The 22489-nt window shown below is 41.6% G+C and overlaps 1 long non-coding RNA gene across 1 annotated transcript in view; it reads left to right on the forward strand.

The window, feature by feature from the left end:
- The first annotated feature begins 428 nt into the window (after positions 1–428).
- LOC103678285 overlaps positions 429–22489 on the forward strand; it is a 43217-nt gene continuing 21156 nt past the window's right edge. The window contains exon 1 of the long non-coding RNA XR_005832066.1: positions 429–1500. This is a non-coding gene — a long non-coding RNA (uncharacterized LOC103678285). The remainder of the gene's footprint in view (positions 1501–22489) is intronic.

Genomic DNA, 22489 nt, shown 5'->3' on the forward strand with positions numbered 1-22489 from the left:
TAGCTGAATCTTAATTTTTTTTAAAAGATTTTATTTATTTATTTGACAGACACAATGAGAGAAGGAGGAACACAAGCAGGAGGAGTGGGAGAGGGAGAAGCAGGCTTCCCGTTGAGTAGGGAGCCCAACGCAGGGCTCGATCCCAGTATCCTGGGATCAGGACGTGAGCCGAAGGCAGAAGCTTAATGACTGAGCCACCCAGGTGCCCCAATTTATTTTTTATTTAAATATTCTATTTATTTATTTGACACAGAGAGGGAGAAGCAGATTCCCTGCTGAGCAGGGAGCCCGATGTGGGACTTGATCCCAGGACCCCGGGATCATGACCTGAGCTGAAGATGCTTAACTGACTGAGCCACCGTAATATATATTTATTAAATACCCACTGGGTAGTAGGGACTATGCCTATATTTCTGGAGAGAAATTCAGCAGCATGTAGCAAGAATCCTAAAAATATGCATGACCTTTGTTCCAGTTAGGGTTCTTTTAGAAATTTGTTGTAAGGAAATATCCTAGATGCACAGATAGATTTATGTTCACTGAGCATGGAGAGCAAGAGAACTTGTGTGACATAAATTACCACCAGTGGAGACATAGCTGAAATAACTGTGGCCTATCCATATGATAGAACATTTTCAAGCCATTAAAAGTACTATTTTCAAGTGGTATTTAAGGATGTGGCAATTGCTTAGAATAGAATGTTCAGTTAAAAAAAAAGTTAAAAAATTATGTGTACAGTATGTGATCCCAGTTTTGCACAAACCAAACCAAAACAATAGTCTGTTCAGAGACAATAAAACCAAATACCAAAACAGTGATATTTTCTCTAATACCTGGATGCTTGGTAATTTTTACTTTTCCCTTGTCATTCTCCGGTTTTTCCAGAGTTTCTATGGAAAAGGTATTACTTTTGTGATTTGAAATGTTTTAAGCAGTTAAAAAAGATTCAGGATACTTGCTTCATTTCAGAGAAATGGAGCATCTTTTACTGGAGTCATTGTTTCATTTTGGTACAATGAAATGTTTCAAAAACAGATTGAAGATTCATCTTTATGGTGATGCCAAAAAGCTTTGGGAATTGTTTTTGATGAAGGGGAAATACACCAAAGAACCAGGAGAGGAATCAGCAATATACCCTATACACTAATCATTCAAGACCCCCCCTTAAAAGCCACTCTCCTGGGGCACTTTATCTGCACCCTACCCCAGCACCACGAATGTATCTAGTCTAGCCACTGATCACACTGCATCGCAATTATGTTTCTTTTCCCTCCTGGGTTGTTCAGAGCCTAGCACCGTACCTGGTTTCCAGCACTCAGTAAAATGTAGAATGAAGAAATGGATGACTCATCAAATGCCAGTATTCCTCAGTCATTGTGTGAAACTCGGAGACCTGAGCAAACCAGAGCTAGTACGTTGGACTTGATGGAGTGATGCCAGCTTTACTCAAGAGGAGCAACTCAAGTCGGAATATGGGCTGGCCTGTGTCATTACAACCTCGTGAGTAGTTTTCATTCCTGCCTCTTACTCTGGCTCTCCCAGGCTCTTGCATGACCTATATTAACCTTCATGTTTCTGAAGTGAGAACTGTTCATCAGAAAGGAGGCTGTCTGCTTTGTGCATCTACTTCTTGCATTATTTGGTCTTGAGCCTGCAGTAGAGTGGTCCGTGTCCACACACTGAACTATCTTTTCCAGGTGGGCTGGGGGAGGTTGCTGGGGTCCTCTGACCTCAAGAGCCTAATCAAAGAGCAGTCATATAGTAGACACTGGGGAGAGGGACTATTGACCAATGCTTTTTATATGCGGCAGCACCAAAAGATGGGGGTTCTGGGCTGGAAGTAGGAGTCTTGCTAACGAGCAGCCAGTCCTCTGGCTGTTCTCGTTGTCATGTGAAGGAATTGAAGTCAATGAGCAGATGGTTAGAGCACAGGACTCTTCTGTTAACTTCAAATTCCATTCCTATGCTGTAGGACTGATTAATAGGACATGGGTCACATTCTGGCTCCCAAAGTCCTGCCCACAATTCCTGCTGGAATCAGTGGGAACTGTCGATTCATAGCTTAGGGCAGCTTGGTTTCCTTAGATGAAGGGTATAGAGTATATGTTGTGTATGTGCACTGCAGACAGAGAGAGAGACTGAGAGAGAGGCGGAGATTGAGACATGCTCAGTATTGGTCTTTTCCAAGAGAAGGGACTAAAGATATCCCTGTGTGTTTAGGGATAGCCCTGTCTTTGCTGTTATGAATCACTCCACTAATAGAAAGAAATAAGAACTCTCATCTGTCATAGATCCCATGTAATATTCATGCCCAAAATAAACTGAGTTCTTGCCCTAATTGGACTCACTATTACTTTTCAGCCTCAAGGAAGGGACCAACCCCATGTCATCTCTTCCAGATATTTGAAGAGAAGAGGGTGAGAGCAGAGAAAATGAAAAGACCGATTCTGCCCTGCAAGGAGTAGAATTAATGCCACTGCCCTTTAGCCCAGAATAACTTTGTGGCAAATGGCTCCTCTTGGTTTTCTGAAGCATACCCCGTCTTATTAACAAAGGCCATTTAAGGTCGCCATGATTGGCCTTCATTTCTCAAGTGTCTCTCCCTGCCCAGCCAGGGCAGATCTCAACTTCTGTTTTGTCTCCTGATCAGGCTGCCGGTTCTGCGTGGGATTCTCAAAGACTCTTCTATTTGATATTCCGTTTTACAGACTATTGCCAAAAGCTATTTACGTTGTCCACACATGGAAATTAATGCATTTTCTGTTTTCTCTAAAAGCTCTTCATGGCGGGTAGCAGAGAACTCAATTTTATGATTTGGCAAGATCAAGCTGACAGTAGGTGTGTTGTCAGTGCAGGGCCCATAGGACTGTGTCACGGGGCGGTTGCCCACTCCCACCTCTCGGTGACTGTTAGTGCCAAGAACTTGCTCTCTTACTTTATGTAACTTGAAAATAAATTTTGCTATCTTACAGGGCTAATGCTTGTGCCTTGTTCTTCTTCTTTAAAATTGTTTTAGATATTCTTGTTCCTATGATTTTTTATATTAATTTTAGAATCATATTGTCATATTCCAATCAAAATTATTTTAGGGTTTTACTGCATTTTTACTGAATGTGTAGATTAATTTGGAGAGAGTTGTCTCTATAGAATATTGAGTCCTGTCCATATCTCTCCATTTATTTGGTCTTCTATCTATCTTTCAGGAAAGTTTAAGTTCTCCAGTGAAAGACTTGCACATGTTTCTCCAGTGTACGATTCAGTGCCTGGATACTCAAAAAATTTTACTGAGTGAATATATTTTTGTGGATATTATGAAAAGAAAAAGAGTTCAAAAATTTTTTTTTTGTCTTTTATCTAGGAATCTTTCTGAAGCATCTTTTTCAATTCTAATATTGGAGATTTTCTTGGATTTTCTATGTATATAATAATATAGTCTGAAAATCAGCTTATTTTTTTCTTTCCAATCCTTATGCATTTCATTTTTTTTAATGACCTATTTTACTTATATGGTTTCCAGTACAATGTTGAATAGAAACAGGGATGGAGGAAATTTGTGTCTTTTCAGGAATGCAATGGGAAATCAAAGTCTCACCATAAAATGTATGCTTTTAATGGATACCCTTTAGCAAATTCTAGTTTTCTTTTCTCTTTTTTTAAAGATTTTATTTATTTATTTGAGAGAGAGAGAAAGAGGAAGAGAAAGAGAGAGAGGGGGGCAAGGCACCAAGGGAGAGTGAGAGGGAGAAGCAGACCCCCGCTGAGCAGGGAGCCCGATGCAGGACTCAATTCCAGCACCCTGAGATCATGACCTGGGCTGAAGGCAGGTGCTTAACTACTTAACGGACTGAGCCTCCCAGGTGCCCCTATTTCTAGTTTTCTAAATGTTTTCTTATTCTTAATATCATGGGTGGTTTTCCAGTTTTATTAAGTGTGTTTAAAAAATAAACATGGCTTGACCAGATGTGCTAATACTTATTTTCTGCACCTATGTTCATTTGGTGTACATTCTTTAGTATTTACTTATTGGAACACGGATGTAAACAGGAGGGACTATAACATGATGGTTAAGACTGCAGGCTGTGCAGTGAGCACGTGCTGGGCTTGAGCTCTTGTTCTGTTGCTTCCTGACCCTTAACTTAGACAAGTTACTCAAACTCTCTGTTCTCCCTCTTCTCCAAGTGGAGTTAACAGTAACACCTACTACATAGATATTAAACGAAATAATCAAGTAAAACTTTTACAGATTTTATTTATTTATTTTAGAGAGAGAAAAAGCATGAGCGAGTGGAAGGGCAGAGGGGAAGGGAGAGGGACAAGCAGGCTCCGCACTGAGCCCAGAGCCCAATGCAGGCCTCAGCCTCAGGATCCTGAGATCCTGCCCTGAGCCAAGAGCAAGAGTCCCAAGTTCCACCGCCTGACCGCCCCCGCCATGCCCCTCAAGTAAAGCTTTTAGATTAGTTTCCAGTGCTTTGTGAACGTTCACCGTATGTCAACTGCTGTTCTTCCCATTGCTATTATTTCTTAGATGCTCTTTGTGTAGTTTTGGTATCTACATTGTGATAGTATCTAAAGGGTGACTGAGAAATGTCTCTTTTATTTTACTCTCCAATATAGCTTATATAGGATTAGGATATATGTTCACTGAAACTTTGGTGATAAAAATAATAAATAAAATAAACTCATCTGGCCTGGGAATGTGTATGGATACTTTTTTTGCTGTTTAAAAAATACATAGATATATTTAAACTTATTTCTTGTTGAGTCAATGTTGACAAATTTGTCCAAAAATTGTAGATTTAGTTCTCAAAATTTGGATTTATGGCATTTACTTAGGTTATTTCTTCAGTCTCTATTACACCTGAAATAATTATCCTTTCTATTTCTAACCTTGATTAATTTGTGCCATCTCTTTTTCCTGACCAGTCTTATCAGAAAATAGTCTATTTGATATGCCATTTCAGAAAAAAACTTAGTTTTTCATTCCTTTCTATTGTTTCTTCCTGTTGTCTTTATTGTATACATTCATCTCTCTTTGAGTTTTATCTTTCCTTTTTTTGACTTCTTCAATGATTAGCTCATCATATATATATATATATATATATACACACACACATATATACATTCAAGTTGTTACATATATTAGCTAATATAGATAAGATATATATATTAGCAAGTTATGCTAATAATTCCTACTGTGACTTGTTAACTCAAATTATTTGGATATACATTTTGTTCCATTGTTTCAAAATTATGTCTTTCTGCTGCATTTTGGGGATTCAGGATTCTATACTGCCTTTAGGTCAATGTTGATAATTGTAATTTGAATCTTCTGTGTCTTATCAATTTTTGGTCTGGGTGATTTATCACTTTCTGGGAAGGCATATTGGAATCTCCCCCTGTGATTTTCCTTTTTATTCCTGGAATTTTGTAACCTTTGGCTTTATATATTTTGAGACCATATTGTTCAGCACAACAGAATCAGGCACATTCTATCTCCCCCCCACCTCCAAAATTCCTTTTCATTTAGTTTCTTTTTTCCTTTTTTTTTTTTATGTTAGTCACCATACAATGCATCATTAGCTTTTGATGTAGTGTTCCATGATTCATTGTTTGCATGTAACACCCAGTGCTCCATGCAATATGTGCCCTCCTTAATACCCATCACTGGGCTAGCCCATCCCCCACCCCTCCCCCTCTAAAACCCTCAGTTCATTTAGTTTCTTTATGAATAATTCTATTTGCCTTAAATTCTATTTTGCCTGATACGAACAAGGCTCCACTGGCTTTTCTTGCAGCTACTGTTTGCCTGATAAATCTATTACGAATATCATACAGTTAGAATTTTAAAAGTGCCAGTCTGAGACTATATTATAACCAGTGGTTTTAATGGTTTTTTTTCCATTTATTACTGATATATTTGGAACTTCCATCTAATTTTCTGTTTTTGTGTTACTCTCTTTTCTCTTTGCTATTCTTTTCGCTCTTTTTGTCCTTACTTCTGATTTTTTATTTTCTCTCCCCCTTTTCTAACTTGAAAGTTATATTTTTTTGTTTCTGTTGGTGGTAATCTTTAAATTTTTGCAATCAATACCTAAGTATAAAGTGAGCATTTCCCAAGCAGTGTAAGGACTTCCACTTTCCCCCCCCCCCTTTTTTTTTTATTGTGGTAACATACATATAATGTAAAATTTACCATCTTAACTATTTTTTTTTCCCTGGAATGTTTTATTTTTATTTTTTAGCATTTTTAATTTAAATTCAACTAATTGACATATAATGTATTATTAGTTTCAGAGGTACAAGCCTGTTGATTCATCAGTTTTATATAATACCCAGTGCTCATTACATTGCATGCCCTCCTTAATGTCCATCACCCAGTGACCCCATCCCCCCACCCTCTCCCTTCCAGCAACCCTCAGTTTGTTTCCTATGATTAAGAGTCTCTTATGGTTGATCTCCCTCTTGGTTTTGTCTTGTTTTATTTTTTTCCTCTTAACTATTTTTAAGTGTACAGTTCAGTAGTATTAAATACATTCATAATATGCTGCCATCGCCACCATCCGTGTCCAGGATGGACACGTCTTGTCAAACCAGAAGTCTGTATTCATTAAGCAACTCTCCCAGCCTCCCCACCCCCCTGCAGCCACCTTGCTACTTTCTGTCTCTCTGATTTTACCTACTCTCAGGACCCTGTGGAAGTGGAATCACAACGTATTAGTCATTCTGTGGCTGGCTTATTTCAGTTAGCAGAGTGGGGAGCTCCCACTTTTTAAACTCTGCTCTTCTCCCGTTTTCATGTTCTTGGTGCCTGCTGTTTTCTTGCATCTTGTTTCCAACTTCCTGCTAGCTCTTCACATTCTAGTTGTTTTCTTTATAGGCAAATCTGCTTAGACTGATTGCTCTAGACACTGACACTCATCGCACCCTGCATCTTGCTCCTTTGCTTTGGACTACATTTCCTTCGTGGGCTGTGGTTCTAGGAGCTATTTCAGTGAGGGTCTCTGAGTGGTAAATGCTTCCTTGTCTTTGTCCACACACGTTTTTTTCCTCTCACTCCTTCTTGAATTTTGGGTTTGTCAGGTGTAGGAGTCTAAGTTGACAGTTATTTTCTCACAATGGTATGAAAACACTGTTTCATTTTCCTGTGGAATTTGCGGTTGCCAGTGGGAAGCTGGCTGCCAACCTGTCGTTCCCTTGTAAGTAAGTTGTCTCTTCTCTGCTCAAAAGGTTTCCTATCGATTTTGATATTCTGCAGTTTTACCACAATGTGTCTCCTGGTAGATTTGTTTTTATTTATCCTCTCAGCATTTGGGTGGTTTTTCATCCTAAGGAATTAAACATTCAGTTCTGAAAAAAAAATCTTAACCATTGTCTTTTCAAATCCTGCTTTACCTTTTTTCTGGCTTTTCTCTCTTTCTGGAGATGTATTTTAGACTTTCACATTCTAGCGTCCCTCTCTCTGAACTGATTTCATATTTCCTGTCTATTTACCTCTCTGTACTGTATTCTGCATGATTTCTTTAGATCTACTTCCCATTTATCTTATGCTCTCTTCAACTCTATTAAATCTGCTATATCTCTTGAACTTTCCTTTTTAACACTGTATTTTCCATTCCTAAAATTTTCATTTAAAAACATCTGTCCTTTGGGTGCCTGGGTGGCTCAATCAGTTAAGTGTCTGCCTTTGGCTCAGGTCATGGTCCTGTGGTTCTGGGCTCAAATCCCACATCAGGCTCCCTGCTCAGTGGGGAGTCTGCTTCTCCCTCTGCCCCTCCCCCCTGCTCATGCTCTCTCTCTCTCTGTCAGATAAATTAATAAAACCTTTTTTAAAAATTTGTCCTTTTTCATACTTTTATTTATGATTTCCATTCTTTTAAAAAGTATCTTAATCATTTTAGATATACTAACTTGGTAGTCTGTGTCAGAAACTAGGAACGATATTTCCCCCATGTATTACATCCACTGGCATTCCCTCTTAGTGGTTTATTAATTTAATTTGTGGATTTTATTTTTTTTTAAAGATTTTATTTATTTATTTGACAGAGAGAGACAGCCAGCGAGAGAGGGAACACAAGCAGGGGGAGTGGGAGAGGAAGAAGCAGGCTCATAGCGGAGGAGACTGATGTGGGGCTCGATCCCAGAACGCTGGGATCACGCCCTGAGCCGAAGGCAGACACTTAATGACTGCGCCACCCAGGCGCCCCTCATTTGTGGATTTTAATACTTTATTTTGAGCTCTCTATCAGCAGGGTTTTTGTTTTTTCTTGTGGGACTTCTGTCTCCCTACAAGGAATAGCTGAAGTACAGTTTCGGGAAAGTTATGTATTTCTTGCAATGGGGAATACAGTAGCAGCAGAGAGACAAGTCTCAAGTGAGAAAGCACAAAATTGGTCGAGTCAGATCCTGGAGAAGGTGAAGAGCTGGAAGATGAGGAGCCTAGGGATAACTTTATAGAAAGGAAGAGGAATACCTCTTTCTTTGAAATAGGAGAGAAGGCAAAACCATAGTAAAAAATACGGGGGAATTTTGAGTAAAGCAATGACCTACTAATCTTCTGAGAATAATAAATGAGTTTGTCTCTCTATGAAGGCAGTCACATGTGTCTGAGGAGACCAGTGCTGTTAGAAGTGGTACATGGAGACAGGAAAAGTTAATGAAAAAGGTTGTCAGTAAGGAGTGAGGACCCAGCCAGGGTTTAGAGAGAATGGGCACATGGGATGCAACCTGTGTGCTTTGGTGTTTTTCCCACATCACTTGGCAGCTAAAGAATGGGGAGGAGGAAACGTGAGAGTACCCGGATTTGATGAGTGGAAATCTGGCCACAGGAGGTAGCTTGCAAATAGTTCTAACGTTCAGGGGAAAGCCCTGCTGAAGTCCTTTCTGATGGGTCCAGGCTGGGAAGGGGTCAAATGAAGTCGGAAGGACACTGATGGATGAGGACACAAGAGAAGGATCTAGAGAATGGAGGCCCAGAGGAGGTGAGGACAGTTTTAGTAGGAATTAGAGAGCTGTAGGGTGAGAAATAAAGGAGGTTTAGGTCAGAAAGAGGGATTTTTCAACTTGAGTAGCTTGGTGGTAAAATAGTGCCTGGTGCTGAGCATATCAATAATTCTATGTGGATTGGTTATTTACTATATACTTGCTATCTGGAGGAAAAATTAGTTGCTCTGAACTTCAGCATAGCAGTCTCTCTATTTCAATTCCTTCTTCTTTTTTTCTTTTCTTTTTTTTTTAAGTAGGATCCATGGCCAGCTTGGCTTAAACTCATAACCCTGAGATTAAGACCTGACCTGAGATCAAGAGTCAGAAACTTAACCCAGTGAGCCACCCAGGTGCCCCTCAATTTCTTCTCTAAAAAGTGGGAGTAACCAGCCTTGCAGAAGTATTATCGTACATTTTCTGATTTTTATTTTTTTTGGCATCATCTTCTCTTTACTATGTTTTCCACTATGCCCATCCTCTGGGAGCATGAGCTCCTTCAGCAGTCAAGGCTGAGCGGTGGGGAGGAGCATGCAGCTGTAGGGATGGGAAGACAGGGCCTCAGGATGTTCTCCTCAGCTTATTGTCAAGTTACCTGCTGCAGGAAGGGCACGAGGGATCAGAGGGCATTGGATCCTCCAGTTAGTTGGATGTCCCGAGAGCCCCCCCTACCCCCCATAAACCTGTGTTTGGCTGGGAGACAGATCATGGGCCGTCTCTTCAAGGAGGCTAAACCTGAAGGCCTTTGTTTCATGTGCATAGGGAAAGGCCTTGCTGCTTATACTTGGGTGTTCTCATCTGTAGTCATGCCAACCCATGCTACACAAACTGGAATGTGACTGAGCTCCTTAATCACCGGCCCAGACCAGGTGTGACACCCTCTCCTCAATCTGGGTCATTAGGGCCTGTGGCCCAAAGGGAGGGGGGTTCCCTTAGTGCTAGTTGGGTCTGGTGGAGATTCTGTCACCTGTTTATCTTCTTTCCTTTCAAGGTTGCCCAAAGCAGTGGCGACAGGAAAGCCCAGTCCCACCCCACCCCAGGACTGAGCTATAGTGCATTAGTATTTTGATGCATTAATATTTTCCATTCTCTATCCATTTATCCTGCGTTTTAAGAAAAGGTTCATATTAGGTGCTCATTAATTTACAAAAATCTCCAAGGGTTTTGTCTAAAATCTTCACAGGCTTTGAATCCTGTTTCTTCAAGTGCTTGCCCATAGTTCGTGGAATGTCTGCTTTCAGGGTGAGCTCTTGGTGTGCCTCAGATAATGCAGCTGCCCCCTGAGGGCTGCCCGACCCCCGCTCCTGTCAGTCAGCCGTGACTTACGTTTTCCTCGGTGAGCCGGTGACCATCATCAGCCCTGTGGCTTGGCCATTCTCAGTGCCAACTGTGGTCGCATCGGCTCTCTTTTTCCATAAGGCCTACAGGCTGGCTTGGTGTTTTACCAAACTGCAGCGGGCTTTGTGGGTCTCTGTCAGCATTTCTTTCCTGTTGCCTTCGTGGTCTCAGTTGTTTCTAGGAGGGAGCAGAACTTTGTGGCTGAGTCATCACTGGCTGCGATGTGGGAAGTCAGAACAGCTTTTAACTTTTTCTTGTTAATTTGTGATCCCTACCCAGAGCTGTGAAGGTGTCTTGAGGGAGAAGATTCTTAGGAAGGAATTGATTTAATAGGGATAATTGCCTGGGATGGGACATAATTCCTCCCAGTCCAGTCTTCACCACCCCCCGCACCGCCGCCAACCCCGTGGTGAGGAGGGGTCCATGGACCGGGCCATCTCACTGGGAGTTGCTCTGAGGTCTACATAACTGAAAAATGCAGGAAATGCAACGATGGGATTGCATTTGTTCTCCAAAAAGTGCTTATTTGCGGCTGGCCTACTTCGGAAAATGGAGTGGAAAAAGAAGCAAAGTTTTGTTGCAGAAAGAAAAATAAGGAACTAGAAGGTAGGAATAGAGGACCCCAGTGAAAGATTAACCAGATGGGCCATGTCAGCTCTAAAATGTCCCAGGATGGTGCTCCTCCTGGTTCTGCCCTGGATATTCCATTTCTGTTGATATTTCTAAGTCAAAAGTCAAGGGGATGTATTTGAAGAGCCTTATGACTCTGCTGGAATGTGAGTGTTGGGGAAACCCTCTGGGTTGAGTAGGGCGTGCAGGTGCTGGAGGTGGGCAGGGCGTGAGGGGAACAGCAGAGAGCGGTGTTGGATAGAGTGGCCATGCCTGTGGAGCCCAAGGTCTTTCCTTGTTAAAAGAAACTTTGGAGTTTGGCCTGTAAAGGACAGCCCAGTGAGTCACTTCTGCCCAGCTGGGGTGAGAAATTGCTACTTTTGTTCTCTTAGGGTTCCAAAGACTATAGGAGATATGCAGTGATATTCCTTTCTTATTCCTTTTCTACCTTTTTTTTTTTTTAACTTCACAGTTAACCAAATCTTCCGTATTCTCCCTCAGGAGGATCGAATCTTTTTTTTTCTCCTTGGGCCCACAATAATTCTGAGCACTGTCAAGGTACTTTTCTGATGACGAAGCTGTGTATTGGCCCAAAAGGTCAGATTTTCCCCAAAATTTAGGCCAGTGCCTGATCACCTGCTTCATATTTTCAGAGCAGGCAGGGCTGCACTTTTGTGCATGCCTGAACATGTGACATGGATGTTTATCTAAAGGACTTTCTCTCTGGGGCCCCTGAAGTCCTATTCCTACTTGCTCGATGCTAGTTTTCTGGCTGTGACTGTGCAGCATGCTAATCTCAAGACATCTGTAATTTTATTCAATTTTTGCATCTCTATGAAGTAGGCATTATCATTAATCTCATTTTATAGAGGAATAAAATGAAATCAGAAGAGTTACGTATGGCAACCCCAGGTAATGCAGTTTAGGATTTGAATTCAAGTCAGGATTTGAACCCAAGAGTGTCCTACCCCAAAGCCTAAACATCTAACCAGTCTGCTGGGAACTCTCAGTCTGTGGCCCTGTCTCCCCTAAATTCTCTGGGACCTTTTCTGCATGTGGCTTTCTTTCTCCAGGAAGAAGGGTCACGGTCCATGTTAGATTTCCAAAGGGCTGTGGTCACACAAAGCACTGAATTATTTGAGTTAGGATGCTCTTGGTTGCAAACAAAAGAATACCCACCTCACACTGGCTGAGAGTCAGTTTTCATTCAGAGTTTATTCCTATTCCATTTCTCTGGCAACACTCTAGGCTTCACCCTCCTTAGTGTGTTGGCTTTGTCCTCGGGCTTCCTTCATTCGTAGCAAAATGCCTGCAGTAGTTCCAGACCCAGTGCTGTACCCCCCACATGTCCAAAAGGAGAGCATTTCTTTCCTCGCCACCATCCAATGAAAATTGTGGGCTCCACTCTGATGGGACCCACTGAGGTCGCGTGCCCCTGTCCCCATTGGTTTCTGGGGTGGGGGAGGGGAGATGGCATGCACTGATTGGCTGAAGGTTCCTACCCAGTCCTGAATCAATCCTAACCTGAAGAGAGTAAGATTATTAGTAAGGTCATTTTTGCCCGACCAGCATAACTGTTTCATAATGTTCAGGGGAGGAGTGAAGTGAATGAGAAGGAGGCGTCCAACAATACCCAAAATAGACAGTATTCTTCCCTTGGTATCTCAAAGGCCTTAGGACAAACTCCCTGTCTTATTGGGACAAGATAAAAGCAAATTCGGCTTCTAGTAGGAAGCTTGTCATTTCTTCGTTGTTCTCTTGATTTGAGGAGTTTAATATCCTGCCTTTTCTCCATCCCCAATCAGAGTCTATTTAGTGAGAGGATGCTCTTGCCAACTAAGAGATACTTCCTTTAGATGCAGTTGTAATTAGAGTTGCTCCTTCTGAGAAACACTTGCATTCCCTGAGTTACACATTCCTTTGGTATATTTTCCACTTGTTTAAGAGTGTATAGTCTGAGGCTCTGAGGGTGGGTGGGAAAGAGGAAGAGCATTTGAAAATGAGAATGTGAAGGAAGACAGGAGTCTTTTTATAAGAAGCCAAGCAGAGTGATGACTACATGTGTCTGAAAATATAATTATCCTCTTTTGTTTGCTTGATAGAGTTTTGATAGAATCTTGACAGCTCTGTCATGAAATGTTAAAATGTAATTTAGGTAAAAAAAATCTTAATTAACTTAAATTATAGTCTGAAGTCATATTGCAGGCTTTGACCCTTTTATCGCGGGTGACACAGCAGGGGCTGCAGGTGCAGCTCACCCAGCTGCTGTGTTTGCATGAAGGAAGGACATGGTTGGTTCGCTCACTGGACACCCGGGAGGGGGGATATATGGATCCGTGGAGGGAAACCAGTGGGATTTGCTTCCTGCTCGAAATTCCTGGGTGATGCTCTTAAATTTAGAGCTGAGGGGGCATTGTGGGTACTTCCACCCATTAGAGAATAAAGCCCAAGTTTCTTAGGGCAACATTAAGGCTCTTCAGGACATGGTCTTCAACACCCTCAGGCTTAGGGAGTTGTATGGTGCAATGGGGAGAGTGTGGGCTTCAGAGTTAGATGCTAGACTCTTACCTCTCCTGCTGGCTTGCTGAGTGTTCCAGGATAAACTCTTTAAGGTCTCTGAGTGTCAGTTTCCTCAGTGTGCTGTGAAAGCAAAGAAGTCACACCTACCTTCCTTGTGAGGTCAAATTATCCCATCACCCTTCCATATCTGCTGTATAGAGAGAGGGAGAGAGGAGGGGAGAAGGAGAGGGAGAGAGAGAATCTTGAGCAGGCTCCACTCTCAGTGCAGGGCCCAATGCGGGGCTCAATTTCATGACCCTGAGATCATGACCTGAGTGAAAATCAAGAGTCAGACGCTTAACTGACTGAGCCACCCAGGTGCCCCCTCCCTTCCTTATATTCTGCTACTTTTATTTCACATGGCCTCTCTCCCCCGCACCTCCTCCCATCAAGGAGACAAAACATTCATTAGGGGCGTGGGCCGCATGTCTCCCTTGCCCCCCGCCCCCGTTCATTCCTGGTCCTAGTAGAATGATTTGTAACATGGTACATAGTTAAGTCCTGGATACAACTTTGCTAAAACAAATGTTCATTAATAGTTTTCATCATCCATTTGGCTTTCTTAGCAAACATCCATAAAAAAACGAAAAACTTCAGTGAATCAGAAGAGAGGGGAGGGGGAGGGGAGACATAGCTTTGCAGCATAGGTGCCAGATTTGGAAACACTGAGTTCAACACCTGGCTAACTGCTGACTTGGGCAAGTTACCATTCCGTGCCTCAGTTTCCCCTGTAAAATGGGGATGAGTTGTTGTGAGGAAAAAATAAGATATGAATATAACACATACTTAGGGACTTAAGGTAGGTACTTAATTAGCATGACCTGTTTTGTTTTGTTTTATAATAATATTTTTTTATTATATTATGTTAGGCATCATACAGTACATCCCTGGTTTCTGATGTAAAGTTCGATGATTCATTAGTTGCGTATAACACCCAGTGCACCATGCAATACGTGCCCTCCTTACTACCCATCACCAGCCTATCCCATTCCCCCACCCCACCTACCCTCTGAAGCCCTCAGTTTGTTTCTCAGAGTCCATAGTCTCTCATGCTTCATTCCCTCTTCTGATTAACCCCCCTTTCTTTATCCCTTTCTTCTCCTACCGATCTTCCTAGTTCTTATGTTCCATAGATGAGAGAAACCATAGGATAATTGTCTTTCTCTGCTTGACTTATTTCACTTAGCATTATCTCCTCCAGTGCCGTCCATGTTGCAGCAAATGTTGAGAACTCGTTCTTTTTGATAGCTGACTAATATTCCATCGTATATATGGACCACAACTTCTTTTTTTTTTTTTTTAAGATTTTATTTATTTATGTGACAGAGAGACAGCCAGCGAGAGAGGGAACACAGCAGGGGGAGTGGGAGAGGAAGAAGCAGGCTCACAGCAGAGGAGCCCGATGTGGGACTCGATCCCGGCACGCCGGGATCACGCCCTGAGCCGAAGGCAGACGCTTTAACGACTGCGCTACCCAGGCGCCCCCTGGACCACAACTTCTTAATCCAGTCATCTGTTGAAGGGCATCTCGGCCCCTTCCACGATTTAGCTATTGTGGACAATGCTGCTATGAACATTGGGGTGCATATGGCCCTTCTCTTCACTACGTCTGTATCTTTGGGGTAAATACCCAGTAGTACAATGGCTGGGTCATAGGGTAGCTCAATTTTTAACTTTTTTTTTCTTTAAAGATTTTATTTATTTATGTGACAGAGAGAGGTCGCTGGCTAGCGACAGAGGGTATCACGAGCAGGGGGAGTGGGAGAGGAAGAAGCAGGCTCCCAGCGGAGGAGCCCAGTGTGGGACTCCATCTCGCCCTGAGCCAAAGGCAGACACTTAACGACTGCGATACCCAGGCGCCCCTCAATTTTTAACTTTTAAAGGGACCTCCACACTGTTTTCCAGAGTGGCTGTACCAACTTGCATTCCCACCAACAATGTAGGAGGGATCCCCTTTCTCCACATCCTCTCCAGCAATTGTTGTTTCCTGCTTTGTCAATTTTTGCCATTCTAACTGGCGTAAGGTGGTCTCTTAGTGTGGTTTTGATTTGAATTTCCCTGATGGCTAATGACTTTGAACATTTTTTCATGTCTGTTAGCCATTTGTATGTCTTCATTGGAAAAGTGTCTGTTCATATCTTCTGCCCATTTTATGATTTGTTTATTTGTTTCTCATGTACTGAGTTTGAGAAGTTCTTTGTAGATCTTGGATACCAGTGTTTTATCTGTAGCATCATTTGCAAATATATTCTCCCATTCTGTGGGCTGCCTCTTAGTTTTTTTTGACTATTTCCTTGGCTGTGCAGAAGCTTTTTATCTTGATGAAGTCCCACAAGTTCATTTTTTCTTTTGTTTCTCTTGCCTTTGGAGATGTGTCATGAAAATGTTGCTGTGGCCGATGTCATAGAGGTTGCTGCCTATGTTCTCCTCTAGGATTTTGATGGATTCCTGTCTCACATCGAGGTCTTTCATCCATTTAGAGTTTATCTTTGTGTCTGGTGTGAGAGAGTGGTCAAGTTTAATTCTTTTGCATGTAGCTGACCAATTTTCCCAGCACCATTTATTGAAGAGACTTGTCTTTTTTCCACCGGATGTTTTTTCCTGCTTTATCAAAGATTAGTTGCCCAAAGAGCCAAGGGTCCATTTCTGGGTTCTCTATTCTGTTCCATTGGTCTGTGTGTCTGTTTTTGTGCCAGTACCATGCTGTCTTTGTGATCACAGCTTTGTAGTACAGCTCGAAATCCGGCATTGTGATGCCCCCAGCTTTGTTTTTCCTTTTCAACAGTTCCTTGGAGATTCGGGGCCTTTTCTGCTTCCATACAAATTTAAGGGCTGTTTGTTCAGTTCTTGAAAAATGTCATTGGTATTTTGATCGGGATAGCATTGAAAGTGTAGATTGCTCTGGGTAGCATGGACCTTTTAACTATGTTAATTCTTCCGATCCATGAGCATGGAATATCTTTCCATCTTTTTATGTCTTCCTCAATGTCTTTTAAGAGTGATTTGTAGTTTCTAGAATATAGGTCCTTTACGTCTCTGGTTAAGTTAATTCCAAGGTAACGTATGGTTTTTGGTGCTATTGTAAATGGGATGGATTCCCTAATTTCTCTTTCTTCAGTCTCATTGTTCGTGTATAGAAATGCAACTGATTTCTGAGCATTAATTTTGTATCCTGCCACATTACTGAATTGCTCTATAATTTCTAGTAGTTTGGGATTGGATTCTTTTGGGTTTTCCATATAGAGTATCATGTCATCTGTGAAGAGAGACAGTTTGACTTCTTCTTTGCCGATTTGGATACCTTTTTAAACCGTTTTTTGTTGTCTGATTGCTGTTGCAAGGACTTCTAGTACTATGTTGAATAATAGTGGCGAGAGTGGGCATCCTTGTCGTGTTCCTGATCTTAAGGGAAAGGCTTCCAGCTTTTCCCCATTGAGAATAATATTTGCAGTAGGCTTTTCATAGATGGCTTTTATGAGATTGAGAAATGTACCTTCTATTCCTACACTCTGAAGGGTTTTAATCAGGAAAGGATGCTGTATTTTGTCAAATGCTTTTTCGGCATCAATTGAGAGGATCATATGGTTCCTGAGTCTTTTCTTGTTGATATGATGTATCACACTGATCGATTTGCGAATGTTGAACCACGCTTGCATCCCAGGTATGAATCCCACTTGATCGTGATGGATAATCCTTTTAATGTACTGTTGGATTCTATTAGCAAGGATCTTGTTGAGGATTTTGGCGTCCATATTCATTAGGGAAATCGGTCTGTAATTCTCCTTTTTGAGGGGGTCTTTGCCTGGTTTGGGGATCAAGGTAATATTGGCCTCATAGAATGAGTTTGGTAGCTTTCCTTCTGTTTCTATTTTTTGAAATAGCTTTAGGAGAATAGGTATTATTTCTTCTTTGAATGTTTGGTAGAATTCCCCAGGAAAACCATCCGGGCCTGGAGTTTTGTTATTTGGAAGGTTGTTTATCACTGACTCAATTTCTTCATAATTAATTGGCCTGTTTAAGAAATCAATTTCTTCCGGTTTCAATCTTGGTAGTTTATAGGTTTCCAGGAAGGATTCCATCTCTTCCAGATTGCTTAGTTTATTGGCATATAGCTGTTGATAAAAATTTCTAATAATCCTTCCAATTTCAATGGTGTTCGTCGTGACCTCTCCTTTTTCATTCATAATTTTAATAATCTGGGTCCTTTCTCTTTTCTTTTGGATAAGTCTTGCCAGTGGTCTGTCAATTTTATTGATTCTCTCAAAGAACCAGCTTCTAGTCCTGTTGATCTGCTCTACTGTACTTCTGGTTTCTGCTTGATTGATTTCAGCTCTAATTTTGGTCAACTGCTTCCTCGTGCGTGGATTAGGCCTGTCCCTCTGTTGCTGTTCCAGCTTCTTGAGGTGAGAATATAAAAACTGCATTTTAGATTTTTCTATTCTTTTGAGTGAGGCTTGGATGGCTATGTATTTCCCCCTTAGGACTGCCTTTGCAGTATCCCATAGGTTTTGGACTGTTGTATTTTCATTCTCATTGGTCTCCATAAATTGTTTAATTTGATTTTTGATTTCCTGGTTTATCGAGTCATTCCTGAGCAGGATGGTTCTTAGTCTCCAAGTGTTTGAGTTTCTTCCAAATTTTTCCTTGTGGTTGAGTTCCAATTTCAGAGCGTTGTGGTCTGAGAATATGCAGGGGATAATTTCAATCTTTTGGTATCGGTTGAGACCTGTTTTGTGTCCCAGAACATGGTCTATTCTTGAGAATGTTCCATGGGCATTAGAATAGAATGAGTATTCTTTGGTTCTGGGGTGTAGTGTTCTATATATATCTATGAGGTCCAACTCGTCGAGTATGGCATTCAAAGCCTTTGATTCTTTGCTTAGTTTTTGCCAGGGTGTTCTGTCTATTTCTGAGAGTGGAGTGTTGAGGTCCCCTACTATTAATGTATTTTTATCTATATGTCTCTTTATTCTGGTTAAGAGTTGGCTTGTGTATCTTGCTGCTCCCCTGTTGGGGGCATATATATTTATAATTGTCATATCCACTTGTTGAATACTTCCCTTAAGAATAATATAGTGCCCTTCTGCATCTCGGTCCAACTCGTCTAATATGGCATTCAAAGCTCTTGTTTCTTTGTTGATTTCTTGCTTAGGTGATCTGTCTATTGCTGATAGTGGAGTGTTGAGGTGAATGTATTTTTATCTATATGTCTCTTTATTGTGGTTAAGAGTTGGCTTGTGTATCTTGCTGCTCCCCTGGTGGGGGCATATATATTTGTAACTGTCATATCCACTTGTTGGATACATCCTTTAAGAATAATATAGTGCCCTTCTGCATCTCTAACTATAGTCTGTAGTTTAAAATCCAATCTATCTGATATGAGAATTGCTACCCCAGCTTTCTTTTGAGGTCCATTTGCATGAAAGATGGTACTCCATCCCCTTACTCTCAGTCTGAATGCATCTTTGGGTTCAAAATGAGTCTCTTGTAGACAGCAAATTTATGGGTCATGTCTTTTTATCCAATCTGCAACCCTGTGGCATTTATGGAAGCATTTAGGCCATTTACATGGAGAGTGATTATTGAGAGATATGATTTTAATGATGCCATGTTGCCAGTAAAGTCTGTTTCTACAGTTTGTGACTTTCTGTTCTGTATCACTCTTGGGCCCTTTTTACTTTTATAGAACCCCCCTTAATATCTCCTGTAGGGCTGGTTTCGTGGTTATGAAATTGGTCAGTGACTGACGATTCTGGAAGGTTTTTATCTCTCCATCAATTCTGATTGACAGCCTTGCTGGATAAAGGATCCTTGGCTGCATGTATTTCTCTGAAAGAGCTTTAAAAATGCCCCCCAACCCTTTCTCTCATTCCAGGTCTGTGTAGACAGGTCTGACGTAATTTTGATAACTTTGCCTTGGTATGTGAGAAATTTCTTTGCCCTGGCCGCTTTCAATACTGTATCCTTGGATCTAATATTTGCAAATTGCACTATGACGTGACGTGGCGTAGGTGCACTCAGTGCCGGGATGCACTGTCCCTTCCCGGGTCCAGCCAAACCCAATAAACCTTGGAAATTTCTAACTGAAATGGAGTACAATATCCTGGCTTCTCCAGAAATACTTAAGGAACAATGACTTGGAAACCATATACTATGAAAATGAAATGTAGACAAAACTCACAACTTCCACCAAAATTCACTCAAAATTGTACGTAAATTTAAAATATACAACTATCAAAATATCAAAAAGAAAACATAAAAGAAAATCTACATGACCTTGGGTTTGGTGATGAGGTTATTTTTATATAAGATTTATTTATTTATTTGTCAGAGAGAGAGAGAGCACAAGCAGTGGTGGGGCAGGCAGAGGGAGAAGCAGACTCCCTGCTGAGCAGGGAGCCCAATGCCGGACTTGATCCCAGGACCCCAGGATCATGACCTGAGCTGAAGGCACATGCTTAACCCACTGAGCTACCCAGGCAACCCGGTGATGAGTTTTAATACACAACACCAAACACCGATCCAGAAAAGAAAAAAATTGATAACGTGAACTTTATAAAATCAAAACTTCTGCTCTGTGAAAGACCTTGCTCAGAGAACAAAAAGACAACCCAAAAACTGTGAGAAAATATTTGCAAAACACACATTTGATAAAGGATCTGTATTCAAAAGGTACCAAAAACTCTTAGAACTCAACAGTAAGAATACAAATAACTTAATTATCAATGGGTAAATATCTGAACAGACACTCAAAAGAAGATGTACAGGAGGACAAACAGGCTCTACATCCTCTATCATTAGAAGTTACCAATTTAAACAACAGTGAGATAGTGCAGCACACCTATGAGAAATGCTAGAGTCCAGAAAATGAGGTGGCCTGGAAGTTGTTGAAGGGGTGAGGAATGACAGGAACACTTCTTCATGCTGGGATACCTGTAAGGCCACACATACTTGGGAAGACTGTTTGCTTTGAGGCTAAATAAATGTCACCTCAATATCCAACAATCACACTTCTAGTATTTAGACAACTGCCTTGAAAAACTGTTTCACAAAACTAGCATGCAGTTATGCACAGCTCTCTGGCTCATCATAGCTAAAACTTGAAGATCAGGGTGTCCTTCAACAGATGAATCCATAAGCAACTGCGGTGCATCCACGCGGAAGGGTGCCAGGAGGCCCCACCAGTCTGCAAGAAGGTGCACATGGGGATGATGCCACCCCTGCACCCAGTCCTGTGTAAATCTACATGTGTCTACTGAGTGCTCTCATGGGTCAGGGTTTTGCTGGCACCTGGAGCTGCCCAGGCAGAATGGGGCCAGCAGCACTCTTCCCAGGTCGGAAACTGGAAAGAAGAATACATGATCTCTGACACCCTCCACAACCCTTGACTGGTTGAGCTGGATTTGAAACACTCAGTGACCAGGTAGACATTTCACTCTTCTATTAAAGCCCAGAACTGAAGGGCCCAGAAAAACAAGGCTTCAGGTCAAACCTGAACTCATGTGTGACCCTGGGCAAGTCCTGTCCACCCTGGAGGCCCAGGGAGATGGAAGAGGGGGAGAGGGCCAGTTATGTTTAAACTTAACACTGACCCTAACCCCAAACCCCTAAGCCCAGACCCTGACCCTAAGCCCAAACCGGAATCTACACCTTATTTCCTAACCACATACCAGAATCATCTGATCTTCACTATTCTACTACGCCATAAGCTGAGCATGTAGCCCTTTGTAATAACATATAATTGTGACAAGCTGTCTTATTTTCTCTGCCCATGGGAGATAACTAGTTCTTGGGTGTGGACTTTATGCCCCCTTCTTTCAATCTTCAATTCAAACCTCAAGTCAGGAGGGGATTATGCTAAGTTAAATTAAGTCAAGCAGAGAAAGACAAAAACTGAAGGTTGCAGAAAGGGAGGGGGTAGGGGTATGGGTTATCCTGGTGATGGGTATTAAGGAGGGCACGTGTCATAATGAGCACTAGGTGTTAAATGCAAACAATGAATCATGGAACACTACATTAAAAACTACTGAAGTACTGTATGATGACTAACATAATTTTTAAAAAAGAGGAAGATATGAAATCCACACAGAAAAACTGTCACTATTTGCAATTGACATGAAATCCCTAAAGATTCCACAAAAAACTGTTAGAATAAACAAATTCAGTAAAGCTGCAGGATATAAAGTCAATATACAGAGACCTGTTGCATTTATTTTTTTCAGATTTTATTTATTTATTTGACAGGGAAAGAAAAAGCATGAGCAGGGGAGTGTCAGACAGAGGGAGAAGCAAACCCTCGGTAAGCGGGGAGCCCAACACGGGGCTTGATCCCAGGACTCTGGGATCATCACCTGAGCTGAAGGCAGACACTTCACCTATGGAGCCACCCAGATGACCCAACTTCTTGCATTTCTATATACTGATGACACACTTTCGCAAAGAGAAATTTAAAAAGCAATGCCATTTACAATTGCATCCAAAAGAAATCTAGGAATAAAAGTAACCAAGAATGAGAAAGACATAGTACACTCAACATATGGCAGAAAAGAAAGGAAAAACGTGTGTCGGGGGGCAGAATGTATGGGTCAAAGATTTGGAAGGCAACACAAACAAATGGAAGCGTACGCCATGCTCCTTAACTGGAAGAGTTAATTATGTGAACATGTCCATCGTACCCAAAGCAATCGACAGATGTGATGAAATCCCTATCTGAATTCCAGTGGCATTATTCAAGGAAATAGAAGACAGTCCTAAAACTCGTATGGAATCACAAAACCCCAAATACCCAAAGCAACCTAGAGAAAGAAAGCTGCAGTCAACACACTCCTGGATTTCAAGCTAGATTACAAAGCTGTTACAGCCATCAAACAGGAGAGATTGGCATAAACACAGACACCAGGTCAGTGGAACAGAACAGAAAGCTCAGAAACTAACCCACATGTAGATGGTCCTAACTTATGACACAGCAGCAGAAAATATGCCATGGAGAAAGGACTGTCTCTTC

The sequence above is a fragment of the Ursus maritimus genome, unplaced genomic scaffold, assembly GCF_017311325.1.
Source record: "Ursus maritimus isolate PB19 unplaced genomic scaffold, ASM1731132v1 scaffold_36, whole genome shotgun sequence".
Taxonomy (NCBI): domain Eukaryota; kingdom Metazoa; phylum Chordata; class Mammalia; order Carnivora; family Ursidae; genus Ursus; species Ursus maritimus.